Here is a 24,885-nt window from a genome sequence, read left to right as displayed (position 1 = left end):
CAATTTTTGCTAGTTTTGGAGTCGCCTAACGCTAATAGCAGGTATCATTGTAATGTTGTGACCACATCAAGTACATCACTGTATAATAACCTAGAACCTCAGCAGACCTGACGTAGGACTGCAGCAAAAGGAAAGTGCTTCACCTGGGGCCCAATTAACATAAAAAACTAAAGAGCTCATCAACATTTGTTCATGGAATGTCCACTGATTTGGAGAAATGTGCCTAGATAACGAGACCATGACTTTTTTTCAAAACTTCGACCTAATATTACTACAAGAAACCTGGAACTTAAAAACCAAGACCAATAGTAAGTTTTGAGGAGCACCATATAATAGCGGAACAAATCTCCAACTTTGGACAACCGCGGGGGGGGTATGTCTATATATGTCTCCTCAAAGTCTTCAAACTTGAAAGAAAAAGTAGTTTCCTAACAAGGCTTGTGCAGTTAATCATCATAAGCGTATATATACATCCAGACAAAGAAAGAAAGAAAAAAAAAACTGATAAAACTGCTGCAAAACTTGTCTCAGCATGGTCAAATGAACATCTCAGGATATTTTGACATTAACGTTGTCAGGAGTTGTTGTATATAGTTAAATGTGTTTATGTGCTTATGCTGCTTAGCAACGACTGGCTTCCACTTCTGGAATCCGGGATGTGGAGTCCAGCAGACGGAGGGCAGGCGTTGCGAGGAAGACAGCTTCTGGAGGTTGTATCCTGTTTCTTAATAAACCTTCCTGCATTTCAACCATTGAGTACTTCCTTTATACTTAAAAAATGGCGACGAGGATGGGATACAGGCAAGGAGGAAGTCAAAGACACAAGATTTCAGCTGAGTTATGATTTCATTGCACTCGGCGTATCTGCGTGAAGACTCGTGGTGTTGGGAGCACGGAAAGAAGGTTCCTTTAAAGTAGAAGACCTCCAGCAGCTGTAGTGATCCCTTACGCATGAGATTTGGAAGTCTTCACTACGTTTTATAAGTAAGGAACTAAAGTTTACTTACAAGATTGCACTCCTGACGTCATCGTTTCAACGGACGACAGAAGCGAGAAGAGTGGAGACGCGAGGTCCGGTATCATTTGAAGAGACGCGTTCTCTTCATGCGCGTCGAAGGAAAGCGCGTCAACCTTTGCTTTTGCATACAGGATCGTCACAGGTTTTCAATGTGGCCTCGCGTTCAAGGTCGGATGAACATGCGGCCATTTTGTTTACCAGAAATTATCCAGTTTATCCACATCGTTGTGAGCTACGTGAGCTGCGCACTGTAGCGGACATTGGTGTTTGACAACCGGTTGCATCGACTCATTAAACAAAGCACAGAAGCGGAGAATACAGTGGACAAACGGTATTTAATGCCAATTTCACGCATTTTGTAGCAAAGGGAGCTATTTTAAACACCAGAAAAGTTATTATCCCTGTGAATGCATTCAAGTAGCACAACGTAAGTTTAACAAGCTTATTTAAAAAAAAATATATATATATATATATATATAATTATATTATTTTGGGAAGTCTCTTTCAATTTATAAGTGGCACCAGTGATAACATTTATACTGTAGTGGCAAATATTATATAAACATGACCTCTCAAGTTATTGCTCCCCCTCCTACCTTTCTTCAAGAACCCGGTTCACCGTGCATGGCCTGGGAGGACTGGAAGGAATCTTTTACCACTTACTTGGAAGCAATTGGAGGAGAGGATTATGTGCATAAAAGAAAATTAGCCATTTTAAAGCATCATTTGGGTGTGGAAGGTAGAAACGTATTAAAGACACTTCCCAAACCTTCCACCCTACTTTCTAATGATAGTACCGATTCTGATGATGAAGAAGATTCTTATGAATTAGCTCTGACAATGTTGGAAGAGAACTATGGCAAGAAATTAAGTATCATTGTAGAAAGACATAAAAAAACAACTACATGGAGAAAAAATTGAACAATATGTCGCAGCCTTAAGAAGACTGGCAACCACGTGTAGGTTTAAAGATCTCAGAGATTAAATAATAAGAGATCAAATGATTAATGCCACCAACAACAAAAAAAGTCAAGAAAAATTGTTAGATTTGATTGATCCCACTTTGGAAAAAGCTATAAGTATAGCCAAACGTATTGAAAATACGTTGCTATATGTTAAGGAATTAACGGAGGTCGAAAGTAAAGTTGAATCTAATTCTGTCAAAGTGTGTAAAATAAATGATAAAAACAAAAAAAGCATAGAAACAGAAGAAGTAAATCACAATAGGAAGAAAAATGCAACAAGCTTCAACAGGATATGCTACAGATGTGGAAGTAACAGACATACATCTGATGCTAGTCATTGTCCTGCAGCTAAAAGCAGATGTTATAAATGTAAAAGAATCGGTCATTTTTCCAGAGTCTGCAAATCATCCAATTCCTTTCATTCGAAACCTGTTATTAATGTCATTAATGAAGCAGCACCCAATGTGTGAGGTGAAAGTGATATTGAGGTTTATATGATTGATGAAGTTGATGACATTGTCTGTGTCGAGGATTACAATCCTCCTAAATGTAACATATCTGTTGATGATAAAGTACTATCAATGTGGGCGGACTCATGCTCTCCATTCACTTTAATCAACAAACAGAATTGGATGGACTTAGGTTCTAAGAATCTCCAAATTCCTGATGTCAGTCCAGTAGGTTATTGTGGTCAGAAATTACCAGTAATCGGTTACTTTTCCTCGAAAATTGGGTTCCAAGGTAGAGAAGCAATAGCAAAACTTTATGTAGTTGAGAAAGGGAAATCTTTACTTGGGTGGAGGGAACAAAAGGCCCTTAACATAATTCTCAACCCTAATCATCCCTTGCAAGTGCTTTTAACTGAAGCGCAAAAAGAAAGTGAATGGGTGTCAAAATATCCCAACCTTTTTAAAGAAGGTCTAGGATGCTTGAGAAAATTTAGACATCGTATTATTCTCAAAGAAGGTGCAATACCAAAGGTTCACAAAGTGCGGAATGTGCCATTAGCGTTGAGGGAACCGCTTAAAAAAGAATTGAATAGATTATGCCAAGAAGGCATCATAGAGCCAATTGAAGCCTCTGAATGGCTTAGTCCAATTGTAATCGCACACATACCCAACGGTTGTATCCGCATGTGTGTGGATTTAAGAGATCTTAATGAGTGTATTTGGGTTGATCACCACCCTCTTCCCCATATTAATGATATGCTATCCTCTGTTCACGATGGGAAGTATTTTCCTACATTAGATTTGTCTAGTGCATATCATCAAATTTTATTGCAACCAGAATCCAAGCCCTTAACGTCCTTTATCACTCCTGAAGGAGCGTTTCAATTTATTTGCATGCCTTTTGGGTTAGCCTCTGCCTCAGCAGTTTTCCAAAGAGTCATGCAAGGAATTTTAAAAGGCATTTCTAAAGTTTTTGTGTTTCAGGATGACATTTTAGTGTGGGGAAAAGATAAAATAGAGCACGATAACATGTTAAACACAGTATTAGAAAGATTGGAACTGGCTGGATTGACCAATAGTTAAAAAAAAATTAAGTTCTGTCAAACTGAGGTAGACTATTTAGGCCATACCCTAAATCAAGAGGGGATCAAACCTAGATTAAAATTAGTGGCAGATTTAGAGAATGCATGTAAATAACGAAAGGAAACCCACCCTCATGCAAATATAAAAGGGCCTACCACATAGGTCACTCTACAAAAAAACACTAAATATGAACTAAATCATAATCTGACTTGCATCACAAAATAGATAAAACAAAGAAATAGGACAATATGACTGGATACAAAAATATCAATTTCTGGTTTAATATATTCTTTTTTAATTTATGTACACTACAAAGTTTATGTTATCTGATACTTTTAGTACTTTTTTTAAAGTTTAGAAACAATTGGTATACTTAAACACATGGAGAGACAATACACAGTATTGATATATCAAAGATAGCAACAAGTCCCGCTAAACATTCAACACACACATACCTACAATCATTCATCACACTTCAAAAAGTCTAAAACAGTAGAAATGGCCAAATTCCAATATGGTGATTGTATGGGAGATGAACAAAGGTTTCATCAAGGTGGAGGACATACAATTGGAATGCTATAGTGCCAGGAGTACAAGCGCCCACGCGCGTTTCGGTGTACGACCCAGACCGGGGTCACACCTTCATCAGGGAAAATTTGATACGTGGAAGGGGGGACAAGTGCGATACCTAGAGATACCTAGAGATTTAGAGAATGCACCAGTTCCCCAAAACAAAGACCAACTGAGATCTTTCTTGGAACTTGCTGAGTATTACTCAAGATTTATATTCAACTTTCCAATTGCGTGTTTCCGCTGCGAGAATTAATGAAAAAAAAGCAACATACGATTGGTCTGACAAATGTCAATACGCCTTCGAAGAAATAAAAAAAACAGTAGCAAATGCGATTTCCTTAAAACTCTTCAATGTCAGTGATAAATGCATTATTGTAACAGATGCAAGTGGGTATGGGTTAGGTGCAGTGTTAATGCAAATCCATGATGGCAAGGAAAGAGTGATAGCTTTTGCATCACAAACTCTTAAGGGAGCTGAAGGCACTTATTCCACCATAGAAAAGGAGGCACTGGCATGTTGGTGGGGAGTACAACATTTCCTGAGTTTTATATGGGGCACACATTTTGAGTTACATACTGACCACAAACCATTAGTGGACATATTCTCTACTGCTGGTGCAGCTAGGGCTAGTCCACGCATAGCTAAATTGATTTATTGCCTACAAGAGTATAATTTCTGCATTAAGTATGTACCTGGTGTAAGAAATGTGAATGCAGATTGTTTGTCACGTCTTCCTATTGAAAAATCTGAGAGTAGCGAATATGATGGGTGTGATTCAGAAGGAGTGGGCTGGATTGTAGCCAAGATAAGCGATGTGTGTCACGCTGTAGATGAATCTGATTGGAGAAGAGCAATTTTAGAAGATGTTGAACTAAAAAAATTGTAGAGTGTCTTCCAATGAATGAAGGTTGGAAGTCGTATAATGAATTACTGACTTACAAGGAAGTATGGTGCAAATTGTCTGTAGTGGATGGCATTTTAAGAAGAAACAATAAATTAGTGGTTGCTATTTCTATGAGATTGAGATTATTACAATTATTACATGAGGGACACGGCGGCATGTCCTCCATGAAGAGGAAGGCCAGAGAAGACTTTTGGTGGCCAGGAATGGACAAACACATTGAAAGATTTGTTAGGAATTGTGTTCCGTGTTCTCGTAGTGACAAAACACATGGAATTCAAGAAACTCCCATCCATCAAGTGGTATGGCCGAAGCAGGCTTGGGAAAGGTTAGCAATCGATATTTGCGGCCCTTTTGAAATTCTTGGTGTTGGGTGCAAATTTGCCATAGTATTAATGGATTACTTTTCCAAATGGCCAGAAGTGACTTTTGTGCGTGAGGTAAAATCCAACGATGTAATTGAATTTTGCGAAGAAGTATTTCGAAGAGAAGGATCTCCAGCAGAAATTTTAACTGATAATGGCACCCAATTTACATCCAATGAGTTTGCTGAATTTCTCAAGAAATGGGGTATAAAACACTTAAGGACTCCAGTTTATCATCCCAGGGGAAATGGTTTAATTGAACGGTTCAACCGAGTTTTGGGTGAATGTGTACAGATGGCTTTACACAATGATCTTGATTGGAAGAGTTCAGTAAAACAAATGTTATGGAATTACAGAACCACCCCTCACTCTGTCACTGGTGAATCTCCTTTTTGTTTACTCAAAGGCAGGGTTCCATGTTCCATTGTTGTTCCAGGATGGATGGGCAGATTTGGTAAAAAATTCATTGATGATAGTGTCATTAGATCCAAGGTTGAATGTTATCAAAGTTCTTATGTGCGGAGGCACAATGACAAGTTGGTAAAAAATCCCAAGGCATTTGTTGAAAATATGTTTGTGAGAGTAAAATTGGGGACAGTTTTGCGGAAAGGTAGTTCAAAGTTTTCTGATCCAAAGAAGATTCTTTCTGTGAATAGTGATTTCTTAAAACTTTCAGATGGGAAATGGTGGAATTCTAATCGTGTATCCATATGTAACGATACCGAAGTGCGTGAGTGGATAAAATGTTCATCAAACTCTACAGAGTCTAATTCAGTTAAACGCAGTGATCCTAAAGAAGGTCTCATCAAGGGAGTAGACACTCAACCCAAATCTCAGGCCAAGGCCAGGGAATCCAGCACTTTGTGTCAGAATACCACCAAGAAAATTTTCTGATTATGTTTGCAATTAGATTCACTAATGTCTAATACGGGGTCATCTTTGATTTTAAAGATATGGCATTTAATATAAAAAAAAAGAAAAAAGAAAAAAGGAGGATGTGTTGTATATAGTTAAATGTGTTTATGTGCTTATGCTGCTTAACAACGACTGGCTTCCACTTCTGGAATCCGGGATGTGGAGTCCAGCAGACGGAGGGCAGGCGTTGCGAGGAAGACAGCTTCTGGAGGTTGTATCCTGTTTCCTAATAAACCTTCCTGCATTTCAACCATTGAGTACTTCCTTAATACTTAAAAGGAGTAAATCTAACACTAGGAAGAATCAAGGTGCGTTAGAAGATGTCAAACTACAAAAACAGCTGGAAGCACAATGTTTAAAAATCCTGAATGGAAAAACAAAGGAGGACAGTCCAGCAACGATTACATTTTTAAGTGGAAAGAGACAATCTACTATAGATCACACTTTTGCTAGCAAAGAGGTACTCCCCATGGTGGAGTCCTTTGAAATATATCCCCACCCTGAAAGCAACCAACTCCCCCAAGTTCTGAGAAGCAATCTCAATCTGCAACTGACAAGCAAAACAAATGATTTATCAGAAAGACCAGAAAGCTACAACTTAAAAAAACGAAAATGGAGAGGAACCAACCCAGATCAAATGATGGACGTGGTCTATGAGGATGTAAATAAGTCGGGGAACTTTAGAGAGGAACAGACCGTGAATGCATGGGCAGCTCTAAGAAAGGCCTTAGTAAGAATATTTCAAGTAAAAAACTGTAATATACAGGAATTTTCATGGACAAAACGTCCCCGGGAGGCAGAGGGTGCAAACCCTGGTACAGCAGAGAATTGCGCGAAGACAAAATGAAAATACTAGGGTTACAGAAGCAAGAAAGGGCACAACAATAGACAAATCCAAGATTTCAGTCAGGAGGAAAAAATATAAGAAAGACTGCAAGGAGGCAAAAAAGAGGTACACTGAAGAACTCTGGGAAAAACTACACTGGCCCAGTAAATTGCCAAATAGTAATGAGTTCTGAGTTACAATCAACGACTTTACAAAAGGCCAGGCCCTGCACCAAAATGCAGTAATAAGTGAAAAAACTTGTAAAGCATATGTGAGCCAAATGCATACCACTCGCCAAAATAGGAAGATAACCCAGGAGATGAAAGGGCTAAAGGACCTATTCCTAGGAGACCTGAAGTTCAAACAAAATCAAAATCAGCACATCGAAGGGCCAACTGTGGAAACACTCGAGGGGATGAAACGGGTTGTAAAACCATGCATCCAAACCTAGGACAGATGAGGAAGCAGCAACGGAAATGCCCGACTCAACCATACATGGACCAACAGTATTAACTGATAGGAAACTCATAGGGATTATAAAAAAACTAAAGACTGAGGGAGCAGCCAGCCCGAATGGTCTCCCAAATGCACTATTTAAGCACGCTGCAGGTTACTGGGCAGAGTATTTAACACCTCTTTTTAATCATGTTTATCGTCAGAACACAATACCAAATTCTTGGAAAGGAAACATCTTCCACCCAATTTATAAAAACAGAAGACATGCCTTGCCTAAAAATTAGCCTTGATTGATGTGGAAGCAAAATGATATGCCTCTTGTGTTTTATCACATCTTCAAGTGTGGGTGGAGGAGCAATGTGTGATTCCAAAAACCTAAGCAGGATTTAAGCCAGGTATGGGAACAACAACAAACCTAACAGTCTTGGCAATATTAACAATAAAGTAATAAATAAGAATGAAATCCCAGTTGTTTGCCTGCTTCATAGATCTAAAATTGCCATTAGATAGAGTACCATGAGACCGTCTCTGGACAAAATTGAAAGCCTAGGGTGTACCACAAAAATTGCTCAATGCAATAATAGCGCTGTAAAGTGAAACGTTGGTGCAGGTGAAACATGGTGACAGCAGTAGAGTGACCGCCAGAATTAACATCAATAACAGCCTGGAACCAACTTTTGTGCTGGCACCAAGCTTATTTAATTTGTACTTGCTCGACATGAACTGCTATTTGACAAGAGCAGAGAGCCAACTACCCAAATTGGCAAACTGACATCACCTGTCCGTAATACGCAGATGACATAGTTGTTCTGAACTAAAGCCCGATTGGCCTGCAAAGAGTGATCGACGCCTTGGTAAGCTATATTGAGTTGCAAGGGTTGGAGCTGTACCTGAGGAAAACCAAAGTGGTAGGCTTAGTAGATACTCAGTTCAGAACACATAAATGGTAAATAAAAGGTGAACAGGTTGAGTCGGCCATTTTTTGATGATAATGGCAGCACAGCTCCTACCCTTCCTGACATACGGCTTGGATATCTGGCACAGCAAGGAAATAACATCTTCAATGAGCTACAAATTCAGGTGTATAAAACAGTGTTCCGTCTCCCTAAAGCAGCCTCCTCAGCACAGGTGAGCTTGGAATTTGGACTTCAAAATCAGAAGTTCCAAAGAACTAACAGCTTCATAAAACTGTGCTGGAAAATTTGCACCTCAGAGTGCGGATCACTGAACAACCTATGTTGGGTTGAGATTAAGACTCAGATGGAGCAAAAGCAATCTAATACATGGGGTGTAAACTTGGGGGAAAGCATTAGTTGAATTAGGAATCCAAGAAGCATGGGGCAGCAAGATGGACAGAGCAGCATTCTCTAGGCTAAGCAACGTCCCAACAAAGAAATTGTCACTTTTGTAAGATAAGATCACCTTGGTTAAATGGCTACATGCTTGGACTGTGATAGCTACTTACACCAACTTGAGGCCGCAGGGATACTTCTCAGCCAATTTCCATCCAGCCATAAAATTGAGTTTTACACTTTATCACTTAGGATCTCATGATTCAAAAGATCTGCTCCCAACATGGAAGGGCAAGAAGCAACGCACAAACTGTTGTTTATGCGGCTACAGAACTGAATCAATAAATCACCTGATGTGCAAGTGCCCAACAGTTGTGGACCAAAGGAAGACACTTCTTAAACCAGTATTCTGGGAATTAAACATCCGTACCTGTAGGCAAGCCGTTATCATCTGGCTGGGAGGTGCATCCATGCAATTGGTATGCCAAGGGGTGAGCTTTTTAATATCGAGGGACATAAATATCGAGTCAAAAATATCGAATGTACAAAATATCGAAAAAGATAATATCGATGTGAAAAATATCGTTTTTTTTTTTTACTTATATGTCGATGTAAGTAATATCGTTAGTAATAATATCGACATGTGAAAATATCGTTATTGTGTGTTCAGTAAATATTTTGAAGTTGTTTGTATAAATAGTTAAAATGTGTATAATATGAGAAAAATTTATATTGTTTTAGGGGCGGGATGTTGGGTTATAGGGGATAAGGGTGGGGAGTGTTTTAAAAAAGTAAATTTATTTTTTTAATATATTGTAAAATTTAATTAGTAAATTTTATTTAAAATGTGAAATGTATATTTAATTTTAGGAGCGGGATGTTGGTTTATAGGGGATAAGGGTGGGAAGTGTTTTAAAAATGTTTATATATTGTTTAATTTAAAACAAAAATAATTTAGAAATTGTAAATTAAATTTAGAATTTTACAAATAATTTTAGGAGCGGGATGTTGGTTTATAGGGGATAAGGGTGGGAAGTGTTTTAAAAATGTTTATATATTTGTTAATTTAAAAAAAAAATTATTTAGAAATTGTAAATTACATTTAGAATTTTACAAATATTTTTAGGAGTGGGATGTTGGTTTATAGGGGATAAGGGTGGGAAGTGTTTTAAAAATGTTTATATATTGTTTAAATTTAAAAAAAAATTATTTAGGAATTTTAAATTAAATTTAGATTTTTACAAATATTTTTAGGAGTGGGATGTTGGTTTATAGGGGATAAGGGTGGGAAGTGTTTTAAAAATGTTTATATATTTGTGAATTTAAAAAAAAAATATTTAGAAATTGTAAATTCAATTTAGAATTTTACAAATATTTTTAGGAGTGGGATGTTGGTTTATAGGGGATAAGGGTGGGAAGTGTTTTAAAAATGTTTATATATTGTTTAAATTTAAAAAAAAATTATTTAGAAATTGTAAATTAAATTTCGAATTTTACAAATATTTTTAGGAGCGGGATGTTGGTTAATAGGGGATAAGGGTGGGAAATGTTTTAAAAATGTTTATATATTGTTTAAATTTTGTAAAAATTTATTTAGAAATTGTAAATTAAATTTCGAGTTTTACAAATAATTTTAGGAGCGGGATGTTGGTTTATAGGGGATATGGGTGGGAAGTGTTTTAAAAATGTTTATATATTTGTTAATCTTTTATAAAAATTATTTAGAAATTGTAAATTAAATTTAGAATTTTACAAATAATTTTAGGAGTGGAATGTTGGGTTATAGGGGATAAGGGTGGGAAGTTAAATAAAAATGTTTATATATTTTTTAATTTAAAAAAATAATTATTTTGAAAATTTAAATATAATTTAGAATTTTACAAATCCCATAATTAAATATAGATTTGAGTCAGAATAGTAAATTAATTAAGTTCAGTGTCCAGCACTTATCTTAATTAAATATAGACTGGAGTGGGAATAGTAAATTTATTCAGTTCATTGTCCAGCACCTACTGTAATTTAATATAGTTTGGAGTGAGAATAGTAACTTAATTAAGTTCAGTGTCCAGCACTTATCTTAATTAAATATAGACTGGAGTGGGAATAGTAAATTAATTCAGTTCAGTGTCCAGCACATACTATAATTAAATATAGGTTGGAGTGAGAATAGGACATTAATTAAGTTCAGTGTCCAGCACTTATTTTAATTTAATATAGACTGGAGTGGGAATAGTAAATTAATTTAGTTCAGTGTCCAGCACCTACCCTAATTTAATATAGGTTGGAGTGAGAATAGTAAATTAATTAAGTTCAGTGTCCAGCACTTATCTTAATTAAATATAGACTGGAGTGGGAATAGTAAATTAATTAAGTTCAGTGTCCAGCACCTACTCTAATTTAATATAGGTTGGAGTGAGAATAGTACATTAATTAAGTTCAGTGTCCAGCACTTATCTTAATAAAATATAGATTGGAGTGGGAATAGTAAATTAATTAAGTTCTGTGTCCAGCACATACTCTAATAAAATATAGGTTGGAGTGAGAATAGTAAATTAATTAAGTTCAGTGTCCAGCACTTATCTTAATTAAATATAGACTGGAGTGGGAATAGTTAATTAATTAAGTTCAGTGTCCAGCACCTACTCTAATGTAATATAGGTTGGAGTGAGAATAGTAAATTAATTAAGTTCAGTGTCCAGCACTTATCTTAATTAAATATAGACTGGAGTGGGAATAGTTAATTAATTAAGTTCAGTGTCCAGCACCTACTCTAATGTAATATAGGTTGGAGTGAGAATAGTAAATTTATTAAGTTCAGTGTCCAGCACTTATCTTAATTAAATATAGACTGGAGTGGGAATAGTAAATTAATTAAGTTCAGTGTCCAGCACCTACTCTAATTTAATATAGGTTGGAGTGAGAATAGTACATTAATTAAGTTCAGTGTCCAGCACTTATCTTAATTAAATATAGATTGGAGTGGGAATAGTAAATTAATTAAGTTCTGTGTCCAGCACATACTCTAATAAAATATAGGTTGGAGTGAGAATAGTAAATTAATTAAGTTCAGTGTCCAGCACTTATCTTAATTAAATATAGACTGGAGTGGGAATAGTTAATTAATTAAGTTCAGTGTCCAGCACCTACTCTAATGTAATATAGGTTGGAGTGAGAATACTAAATTAATGAAGTTCAGTGTCCAGCACTTATCTTAATTGAATATAGACTGGAGTGGGAATAGTTAATTAATTAAGTTCTGTGTCCAGCACATACTCTAATAAAATATAGGTTGGAGTGAGAATAGTAAATTAATTAAGTTCAGTGTCCAGCACTTATCTTAATTAAATATAGACTGGAGTGGGAATAGTAAATTAATTCAGTTCAGTGTCCAGCACATACTCTAATTAAATATAGGTTGGAGTGAGAATAGTAAATTTATTAAGTTCAGTGTCCAGCACTTATCTAAATTTAATATAGACTGGAGTGGGAATAGTAAATTATTTTAGTTGAGTGTCCAGCACCTACCCTAATTTAATATAGGTTGGAGTGAGAATAGTACATTAATTAAGTTCAGTGTCCAGCAGTTATCTTAATTAAATATAGACTGGAGTGGGAATAGTTAATTAATTAAGTTCAGTGTCCAGCACCTACTCTAATGTAATATAGGTTGGAGTGAGTATAGTAAATTAATTAAGTTCAGTGTCCAGCACTTATCTTAATTAAATATAGACTGGAGTGGGAATAGTAAATTAATTTAGTTCAGTGTCCAGCACTTATCTTAATTAAATATAGACTGGAGTGGGAATAGTAAATTAATTCAGTTCAGTGTCCAGCACATACTCTAATTAAATATAGGTTGGAGTGAGAATAGTAAATTTATTAAGTTCAGTGTCCAGCACTTATTTTAATTTAATATAGACTGGAGTGGGAATAGTAAATTATTTTAGTTCAGTGTCCAGCACCTACCCTAATTTAATATAGGTTGGAGTGAGAATAGTAAATTAATTAAGTTCAGTGTCCAGCACTTATCTTAATTAAATATAGACTGGAGTGGGAATAGTTAATTAATTAAGTTCAGTGTCCAGCACCTACTCTAATGTAATATAGGTTGGAGTGAGAATAGTAAATTAATTAAGTTTAGTGTCCAGCACTTATCTTAATTAAATATAGACTGGAGTGGGAATAGTTAATTAATTAACTTCAGTGTCCAGCACCTACTCTAATGTAATATAGGTTGGAGTGAGAATAGTAAATTAATTAAGTTCAGTGTCCAGCACTTATCTTAATTAAATATAGACTGGAGTGGGAATAGTAAATTAATTCAGTTCAGTGTCCAGCACACACTCTAATTAAATATAGGTTGGAGTGAGAATAGTAAATTTATTAAGTTCAGTGTCCAGCACTTATCTTAATTTAATATAGACTGGAGTGGGATTAGTAAATTATTTTAGTTCAGTGTTCAGCACCTACCCTAATTTAATGTAGGTTGGAGTGAGAATAGTAAATTAATTAAGTTCAGTGTCCAGCAGTTATCTTAATTAAATATAGACTGGAGTGGGAATAGTTAATTAATTAAGTTCAGTGTGCAGCACCTACTCTAATGTAATATAGGTTGGAGTGAGAATAGTAAATTAATTAAGTTCAGTGTCCAGCACTTATCTTAATTAAATATAGACTGGAGTGGGAATAGTAAATTAATTTAGTTCAGTGTCCATCACTTATCTTAATTAAATATAGACTGGAGTGGGAATAGTAAATTAATTCAGTTCAGTGTCCAGCACATACTCTAATTAAATATAGGTTGGAGTGAGAATAGTAAATGTATTAAGTTCAGTGTCCAGCACTTATCTTAATTTAATATAGACTGGAGTGGGAATAGTAAATTATTTTAGTTCAGTGTCCAGCACCTACCCTAATTTAATATAGGTTGGAGTGAGAATAGTAAATTAATTAAGTTCAGTGTCCAGCACTTATCTTAATTAAATATAGACTGGAGTGGGAATAGTTAATTAATTAAGTTCAGTGTGCAGCACCTACTCTAATGTAATATAGGTTGGAGTGAGAATAGTAAATTAATTAAGTTCAGTGTCCAGCACTTATCTTAATTAAATATAGACTGGAGTGGGAATAGTAAATTAATTTAGTTCAGTGTCCAGCACTTATCTTAATTAAATATAGACTGGAGTGGGAATAGTAAATTAATTCAGTTCAGTGTCCAGCACATACTCTAATTAAATATAGGTTGGAGTGAGAATAGTAAATTTATTAAGTTCAGTGTCCAGCACTTATCTTAATTTAATATAGACTGGAGTGGGAATAGTAAATTATTTTAGTTCAGTGTCCAGCACCTACCCTAATTTAATATAGGTTGGAGTGAGAATAGTAAATTAATTAAGTTCAGTGTCCAGCACTTATCTTAATTAAATATAGACTGGAGTGGGAATAGTAAATTAATTTAGTTCAGTGTCCAGCACCTACTATAATTTAATATAGGTTGGAGTGAGAATAGTAAATTAATTAAGTTCAGTCTGTAGTGGGAGTAGTATGTTAATTAAGTTTGGTAAATAGCAAATATTAGAATTAAATATAGAGTTGAATAGGAACAGTTAAATTAATTTGTTTTAATTTACAAAAAATCTGTAGATTTTAGTTTTGGTTGGATAAAAGATAGAAGTTATATCAGAATGCAAATTCCAATTTTTTTTATAAAATAGTAGAAAGGAAAATAAGATTTGTTTTATAGTTGTTGGAATGTATATTCATTAGAGAGAAAATATTGTTTATTATTACGCATATTCTAATAATTAAATCATTGAAATAAACATGTAATAAAATAATTAATATTTAACATTTGGATTATAGTCATAATTTTTTTATAATGGATATATATTTGTTTAATGTATATTTTGGACATGAATATATGAACACACAAAATAATTAAAAATACAAAAATATGATTTTTATAGCTGTTTAATATTTTTAAATGTATATTGTGTACTCTCAAAATTTTTAGAATTTATTTGAATTTATAAGAAATTGTATGTTTTGAAATACATGATTAATATATTTTAATTATTAATATTTATATTACATAATTAATATTGAAATTGTTTACATTTTAGAATATGTCTTTTTTTTTTTTTGGTATGTTGTAGATACAATATATTAATTATATCATGTTCATCAATTTATTTTGGTAATATATACAGTTTTATTGTTATATTAATAAAAATATTTTATTTATTATATTTATTATTATACGTTAAATAATTTTCACATAGATAAAAAAAATAGGTATTCTTTTTGAGTATTTTATTCTAATGTTTTACTAATTTTTCAAGTAATGTGTAATGTTAAATAAATAGTTAGGGCATTTATTGGTATTGTTTTAGTTGTTATGTTTGTTTGTTTCTTTTATTTTGTAACCGCTCGCTGTTGTTTTGGGTTATTTTGGTAGAATCCAGGTCGCGGTCGGGAGCTGTTTCGCGTTTGAGAAGGTAAGAGTTATTTTCTTTATTATTAAATAGTTTTAAGTGTTTTGTGGAAGTAGTAATGTTGTAATAAGTGTGTATGGATTGATGTTTTAGAAGTTAGGGTGTTAGTAATAGTTTGTATACGGTTTTATAATTTACGTTGTGTTCCGTGTTTGTGGCTTTGTTAGTGTTTTGTTATTTTGGTGTGTTAAAGTTTTATAGTGTTTGAATAACGTTAGTAGTGATGTTTTTAGGTGCCTTATGTGTGTTTGTGTGTGGGTGGGAATGTTTGTTTCTCTTTTGTAGGTTTTACGGAGAAGATATTTTCGTCGGTTTCAAACACCTTATTTTTTTTAAAGGAAGTGTGTATTAGTTGTGTTTACTAATCTTTATTTTACATTTCCTTTATTGTTCGGGTTTCCAGGAGCGGTTATTTACCTTTTTAATATTTTTCGGGATTTTTATGGTTAATGGATAGTCGTTTTTTTGCGTTCACGTTGTTTTCGATAAACAGTTGTATTTTTACATTTTATTTGGATTTTTTTTTGGATACCTATGGATTTTGAACTACCTGGATTTATTTGGAAGGAATGTTATTATCCCATTGGAGCAACTACACAGGTAAGTTCATTTAAATATTTTAATTGTTGGTGGCAAAACTTTATATATTTAATATTGTTGTTGTGTACTTGGTTTGTTTAATTATGTTGTCTAAATATATGTCGATGTAATTGATTTATATATTTTAGACCATATAATTAAATATGTGATATAATAAAGTGGTTTATTTATGTTGTGATAGTTGTTTTAGTTGAATTGTGGGTTAATATTTAGGAAAGGGTTTAGAAGAGAGTTTGAGCTATTATATTTAAGTACTCAAGTCCTTTTGTGGATGGGTATAGCTGTACCTGTTGTTGTAGGTAATTATACATTTGAGTAGTTTGTCTAGATTGTTTTGGTTTTAATTGTAGGACAGATTGTTGCATTCTTAATTCTTGGAAACTTTGTTCCTTTTGTATTGCAATTAGTAGTTTTTGTAGTGTTGGAGTTGTTCTCCCAGTAGAAGTTAGGAATGCATTATGCCAGCCCTCGACGGCGTTGTTAGTTTTGGCTTGTTGGTTGAGTGTACTTACATATACATTCCACCAAGGTATTTGGAACTTGGGCTGACGTCTATGGCCTGATCTGTGTAGTCTCCCCACCCAGGTATCCTCAAAATAATCTAAGAGGGGAGATAACTTTACTTCATTTTGTTTGTAGAATGGACTTTCTAATAAAAGATTGTAATGTTCTGCAACATCTGTGGTTGGTACATAAGCTAGGGCTGTTAGAAGTTTTATTTGATGTGCAAAACTTATGTTAGTGGCATATTCTACACTTAGTGAAGATTTTTGTAAATGTCTCCATATACATTGGTTTAGATGGAAGTAACATCCTTGGATAGCTGTATGGGGGTACAGTTTTAGAATGCAATTTATCATGGCTTGCTCAAAGTCTATGATAATTCTTTGAGGGTAAAAATCATTTGATTCTTGTTTTAGTTTTCCTAGCATTTCATTATATGTTGTGTTTTGTTTGTTAGGTAATAGTGCATAAATTAAAGGTATGGAAGTGTTGTGATATTGACCGTGTATTGTGTAAAGCTGGTAGAATGGTTTAGGGCATATTGTAAAGGTGCCATCCATCATCCATGTTTGGCATTGTTGCAGTTTAGTTATATTGTTTGCAGTAGCAAACATTATTATTCTTTTTTCTGTGCTTTTGTTATCAAAAAAAATAAAAGGTTCATTATTGTGGGTGATAGTTAATTCTGGTGGAATGATGATCTCTTGATAAGTTTTAGGGGATGGTATAGTTGTCGTGGTTGCTTTTTTGGTCCTAGCAATAGTTCTTTTTATAGAAGCAATTGATGGTAATTGGCCTCTTGCTTCTTTGGGCACTCTAGGTAATAGTTCTTTTAGGATTACACTTGTAGCAGTTTGTGAACCAGTGCTTAATTCTTTGATATTTTCAAGGGTTGATCTGACTTCTATTTCAGAGAGATTGGGTGGATGGTTATGCTCTCTTGTATATAGTACAGTTGTTTCTCTTGTTGTTGCTCATCCGTAGCATTTGTTAGAATAATATTTAGTACACCTCCAGTTCACTTTTCGGTCTGTCTGCTTTTCTTGGGTGTATGTGTAACCCATGTAACACAATAGGAATTTTCTTTTCTGCGAAGTTATAAATTGGGCTTCTTCTGTCATCGTGATGTGTTAGAAATCTGGAAAAAATGTATATGAAAATATATGCAATAGTACTTTATATATTTAAATGAAAATAGCAAAAAAGCATTTTTTTTATATATACTTACCAAGTTTTTTTGGTTGTATTTGAATGAAGATGTTGTTTGTAGAGGAAAGGCTGTTTAGTTGATGTAGTCTCTGAAAGTTAAAGAACATATAGGTGCCAATTCCGATCCGGTAAAAAAATTCCCCGTCCGACTCGTATCCGGATTTTTTTCCGTCCGAATCGTCAAAGTAGCGTACAAACTGCCAAGTACGATTCGAACGGAAAAAAGTCCATACGAATCGCATTGGGAAGATTTCCCCACACGTCCTCGGGTCGGGAAAAGTCACCGACACGTCCCCGGGCGAGAAACCCACCGTGCGGAAAAATAAAGTCCGACTGCGCAAGTACGATCCCTCCCGTCCTCCCCATTTCACAACCGTACGCAAAAAACACCGTCCGAACCGAACTCCCATAGCAACCATGGAGACATGTGCCCGCATACGCGCCGAACACCCCACCACCCCCCGCCCGCGTATGTACGCCCCGAACCCCCACCCGTGTATGTACGGACCGAACCCCCACCCCAGCAGAGTATGTACGCCCCGAACCCCCACCCGTGTATGTACGCACCAAACACCCACCCGTGTATGTACGCCCCCGAACCCCCCCCCAGCCGTGTATGTACGCACCGAACCACCAGCCGTGTATGTACGCCCCCGAACCCCCCCCAGCCGTGTATGTACGCACCGAACCACCAGCCGTGTATGTACGCACCAAACCCCCCCCAGCCGTGTATGTACGCACCGAACCACCAGCCGTGTATGTACGCCCCCGAACCCCCCCCCAGCCGTGTATGTACGCACCGAACCACCAGCCGTGTATGTACGCACCAAACACCCACCCGTGTATGTACGCCCCCGAACCCCCCCCAGCCGTGTATGTACGCACCGAACCACCAGCCGTGTATGTACGCCCCCGAACCCCCCCCAGCCGTGTATGTACGCACCGAACCACCACCCGTGTATGTACGCCCCCGAACCCCCCCCAGCCGTGTATGTACGCACCGAACCACCAGCCGTGTATGTACGCACCAAACACCCACCCGTGTATGTACGCCCCCGAACCCCCCCCCAGCCGTGTATGTACGCACCGAACCAACAGCCGTGTATGTACGCCCCCGAACCCCCCCCAGCCGTGTATGTACGCACCGAACCAACAGCCGTGTATGTACGCACCAAACCCCCACCCCAGCCGTGTATGTACGCACCGAACCACCAGCCGTGTATGTACGCACCAAACACCCACCCGTGTATGTACGCCCCCGAACCCCCCCCCCAGCCGTGTATGTACGCACCGAACCACCAGCCGTGTATGTACGCCCCCGAACCCCCCCCCCAGCCGTGTATGTACGCACCGAACCACCAGCCGTGTATGTACGCCCCCGAACCCCCCCCCAGCCGTGTATGTACGCACCGAACCACCAGCCGTGTATGTACGCACCAAACACCCACCCGTGTATGTACGCCCCCGAACCCCCCCCCAGCCGTGTATGTACGCACCGAACCACCACCCGTGTATGTACGCCCCCGAACCCCCCCCAGCCGTGTATGTACGCACCGAACCACCAGCCGTGTATGTACGCACCAAACCCCCACCCCAGCCGTGTATGTACGCACCGAACCACCACCCGTGTATGTACGCCCCCGAACCCCCCCCAGCCGTGTATGTACGCACCGAACCACCACCCGTGTATGTACGCACCAAACACCCACCCCAGCCGTGTATGTACGCACCAAACCCCCACCCCAGCCGTGTATGTACGCACCAAACCCCCACCCCAGCCGTGTATGTACGCACCTAACCACCAGCCGTGTATGTACGCCCCCGAACCCCCCCCAGCCGTGTATGTACGCACCGAACCACCACCCGTGTATGTACGCCCCCGAACCCCCCCCAGCCGTGTATGTACGCACCGAACCACCACCCGTGTATGTACGCACCAAACACCCACCCCAGCCGTGTATGTACGCACCAAACCCCCACCCCAGCCGTGTATGTACGCACCAAACCCCCACCCCAGCCGTGTATGTACGCACCTAACCACCAGCCGTGTATGTACGCCCCCGAACCCCCCCCAGCCATGTATGTACGCACCGAACCACCACCCGTGTATGTACGCACCAAACACCCACCCCAGCCGTGTATGTACGCACCGAACCACCACCCCACCAGGGAATGTACGGACCGCACCCCCACCAGTGCATGTACGGACCGTACTGACGCCAAAAAAACACGTACTGAACCCGGACAAACCATATTTACACAAGGAGAGTCAAGTAGAGTTTCCCCACACCACCAAACAGGCCCAACAACCCCACAAACATCACATACACTCACCTGCAACTGCCAAACTGCCAAACAGAGGCCCAAAACTCAATCACTCCTCATAACACACCCACACAAATTTCAAACACAGCCACACCCACAAATGGACCAATAAAAATGGACCACACACACAAACCATGAGCCTTTGCAACAGACCCACTGCTGCCAGAGCCCACAGACGACCCACACCACCATACTTGAACCTCACACTTGCATACCTTCACACAACCACCTACACAAACACCCCCTCATCACATTCACACACACACCTCCACTACCACACCCACACACCCACAGCCATCCACACCCACACCCCCACAACCACACCCCACGCCATGTCCACCACCAAGAATCCAAAGTTCACAAAGGAGGAGCTGGAGATCCTTGTCGACGAAATCCTCAGAGTCGAGCCACAGCTCTTTGGGACATTGGTCAGACAGACCAGCATATCCGAAAAAACCGCCATGTGGCAGAGGATCGTCGATTCTGTGAATGCTGTTGGGACAACCAGAAGGACCAGGCACGAGTGCCAATCCAGGTGGTACGATCTGCGGAGGACGGTCAAGAGGAAGATGACTGACAATCACAACCAGGGGAACATCACTGGAGGAGGGCCGCCCCCCAGACCGGTACAATACCATCCCTGGGAGGAGAAGGTGATGTCCACGCTGGCGGTGGAGGGACTACACGGACTGCCAGGACTCCCAGACCCTGGTGAGTACACAAACAACTCACCTCACATGGGGGGGATGCCATACACAATCAATCATGCATGCCACCCCCCCCCAAGCCACCACCGGACACAACAACACTCCACAAACACACACATGCCACTGGCGCCTCCATGCCCCATGCATCAATCAGGGCCATGCCAAGTCACAGGCCACACAAAACACCAACACAACACAGGATGTGGTCGATGCTGGGAGTGGGGGCAGCAAAACTAACATTGAGCAACTCACAAGCACACAACAATGCCCTCAGCCCATATGGCCCAGGGCACAGCCATACAAACTGTGTGTACCCACACAGTACTGTCTTGCCTGCAAATGATGGCTGCCATGCAGGATGCCATGGGTCTGAAGGCACAATTTGCACATAACAGCAGACAATGAAGATGCATCGCTCTGATAGAGTCTCAGCACACACCGCCACAGCAGCAGCCTACACTCAGACACACTGCCCAATGGGTGCCCGGAGAACAGGGACTAACTCACATGAACAAGCCAATGGCCATTCAAAGACCGGCTAACTGTGTGTGCCCAGGAAGCTGGCCTGAGGTGACAGAGAGTGACAAAGAGAGGGAGGGAGAGGGGGAATGAGAGGGAAGGAGACAGAGGGGGGACACAGGGAGACAGACAGAGGGAGGGAGTAGGGTGACAGAGGGAGACCGACAGAGGGAGGGAGGAGGGTGACAGAGGGAGGGAGGAAGGGAGACACAGGGAGACTAAATCACCCTTGGGTGGTGTGGCCATGTCCACTCGTCAGCCGGTGGACTGTGTGCATGCAGACCAGGTCTGGCAGTGCCTCAACCCCCCCTTCCGTAGATGAAGACCGGTCCATGTGTCAATCTGTGCACGAGTCCATCCGTGCTGCAGGCACAGACCTAACCACACACCCAGTATACCCACCCACCGTGTCGGTAAGAACCCTGTCACAAATGCTTCAGTCCCCTACCTGCAACATCAAATTGCCTTGCCAAAACACCATTTGGCCACGTACAGTGCAACACGTAAGGCGCCTCTGCATGGCTCGCTACGCCCGCACACCACACTGCTGACTGTGTACCCAAATAGATGCATCAACTAAGATAGTGTCTCACACATGCGTAAAGCCCTGACAGCTGTGGCCAAGGGACATAGCCATGCACAAGTGCACTGTGAGAGGAATGCAGGACAGATCCAACTACCCAGAGGAAGAGTGCCAAATCAGAAATGCATGCAACATGGATGCCACATGTGACACTGTTAACATTGTCTCTCTCACACACAGGTCAACGTCGACGAACACCCCCCAACACTGGGGGGGAAGTCACACAGGACCAGGCTCCGCGGGATGATGACCCCACCGCCAGCGATGACTCTCACCACTCCGTGGATGACCCAGACCAACCTGGCCCCTCTGGTGTCCAACCACCTGCAGCACCTGCGTCAGGTACAACTGTGCCAACCACCACCCCCATTCCTGCCACATCCCAGGAGACGTCCAGGAGCCCTGCCCGCACACGACCACCCAGCCAGTCTGCCCAGGAGGGACACGGTCCTCCGGGCACCCAGGAGGAGGCAGGCGGCAACGCAGATGCCATCCCTCAGGGGTCCCGGAGACCCGATGCACCCACAACGGCAGGCCAGGTGCACGTGGGCAGGGGTGGCGGGAGTGGAGGACGGCGGAGGCGCGAACCTGACCAGGCAGCTCAGGACCCGGTAGTGTCCCAGGTCAGCAACATCCTGGATACATACCGGCGTGACACCAGGGGCATGGACCAGATTGCGTCCACCCTCAATGACATCAAGGGGACCCTCCAGGAGATGAAGACCCTGCAGTCCCAGCAACATGCCTGTCAACTGCAACACCAAGGAAGGATGGAGGATAGACAGGCTGAGCTCGTGGCGGTGCAAACCCAAATGACCGGTGTACTCCGTCGGATTGCCGACAACATGGGCAACCCTCCCTGTGGCACCAGGCGAAGGCCATTACCAGACACAGGGAGGGATCAGGAGGAGGAGGATTCATCCGACGGAGCGTCACAGACATCGTCACGGACTGCTTCCGAGGGTCCCCGCAGGAAGGTGGGTCGTCCACGAAAAAGACTGTGAGAGTCAGCAGAACATCACCATCTCCCAGGTCACCTGGCCTGGCACCTGGCCCTCTGGCCCAATAGCAGCACATGACATTCTCTGCCACATGGACTTGCTGGTCACTGTCTGACCTATGTTGACGAAGACTGTGGCATGGACTCTGACATTTTGCTACGACAAGGATACCAACTCCCCCAGTGAACTTTGGATTCTACACTCCCGCTGTGCACCTCTTGTCATCCCCACAAACCCGTACCCCACCACAAATAAATTAATCACACTTACAAGATGATGCCGTGATTCTACATTATTACAATACATGTGTGTGTCGTACAGTCAAAGCATGCCTGATCTCAGAATTAACTCCAACCATCCAAACCGTGGGGTCGCAGTCTTGCCCAGGACACACATGGGTCCCAATGTCTCATCTGATACAGACATGGAGTACCAAACTCACCTGTGCTGGGCCCAACCAGCTGAGTGGTTCCCGCACAACTGTGGCTACAGACACATTCAGGGGAGCAACAGTCATGCGCAGAGGTCAGGGATCATGTTGAGTGACCTGGCTTGCCGCTCCCAGGTATGTCTAGACATGTGTCCCTACAATGTGCAGCATGCTTGCGTCAGGCGGATGTTGAGAATGGTGGCTAGGCCAAGGTTGGATGCATGGAGATGCCAGAATGCAGTTTAGGATCACTGTGCCACATGGTTGTGTTGGGGTTGTGGGCTGCATCATGAGTGTGGGCGTGGATCTAGAAGGTCATCCTGCAGCTGGCTGTGAAACATTCCCCCCATCCCGTTAGGACGTTGATGTGGCCTGGTTGCCCGACGCAGTAGCAGAGCTGTGAAGATGCACTCCGGATATGGACAAGTACCATGGGAGTCGTGAGGCACATGTCCGTAGACTGCAGGGTAGGATTCGACACGGATGTTGTAGTTGCCCTGGGGGATGGTCTCTCTTGCCTTGAGGTGGATGGAACTGTGCATCTTGTGCATAATACAGTTCCCACTCCCTGACAAACCCCTAGCATCTTGTCACTCTACACATAGACACATATGCACCACCTATGAAAACTATGCCAGACCTGCGGCACGCACAGTGGCAACAGGGCACCATTGACAGGGAAGAGGCACCTTGGAGACAGAGGGACAAATTTATTAGTCATGTGTGTTGGAATGACAATGATACTCTGTCAACACATACACAGGTCATGTGGATGTACATGTGGGAGCAACACTGGCACCCCCCATTGCAACACAGATGCTGGCATCCCATTGACCTGGCACACAAGTGACGGATAACAGCTAAACACCCCCTGCTGCCACGGAGAGGCCGCTATACACCATTGAGGCCCTGATGGGGCAATCACACACCATGTCAACCCGGTGCAACCTGTATGTTTCCGAGGCCAGTGTTACACACAATGATGGCCTCATCACAATCCCCAATCCCCTGCCACATGACAGTCACCAAGTCTGAGCATGGCTCCAGGTGAAGCCTGCCCCATGTCATGTTCCCCATGTAGGATCACCATGTATGCAAATGGAACACACATGAACCGGAGAAGTGCACACAGACTACAAACAATTCACACACCCAAAACGACGTGAGGCATCCCTTACCCTGAGGAGATTTCAACACTTGCCCGTGCATGTGACGCTGAATCAGCACATGTCGCTGTGTTCATGAGGAGTAGCAGGAGCACAACAATGCCACCAGCAGACAGCATGCACATGGACCTGTGGAAGAGAGACACACAAGGATTCAGCACAAAGGAGCACATCCGCAAGCATGTACTTAACACGTATCATGTTGTTAACATGACAGGTGACAATGATGACCCTCAGACAACATCCTTCCATTGCGCCATCACTTGAGTGACACTTCAATACACACCACTGACTCACTTGGCAGACATGCAGATGGACACACACATTGCAACACATGCCACACACGGCCCAATGCGTGCACACTCAGACACTGGAACTCACCACTAAGCAAAGAAGTTGCGTATGAGCCGACTCCGCATGTCCTCCACAGCCTCCTCCTCCTCCACATCACTTGCCCCGTCACCAAGCCCTTCATCCTCCACGGGTGGATGGTCCTGGTCATC

Source organism: Triturus cristatus, chromosome 4_1 (genome assembly GCF_964204655.1).
Source record: "Triturus cristatus chromosome 4_1, aTriCri1.1, whole genome shotgun sequence".
Classification (NCBI taxonomy): Eukaryota; Metazoa; Chordata; class Amphibia; order Caudata; family Salamandridae; genus Triturus; species Triturus cristatus.
The sequence above is the reverse complement of the archived record's forward strand: the minus strand, read 5'-3'. Positions refer to the sequence as shown.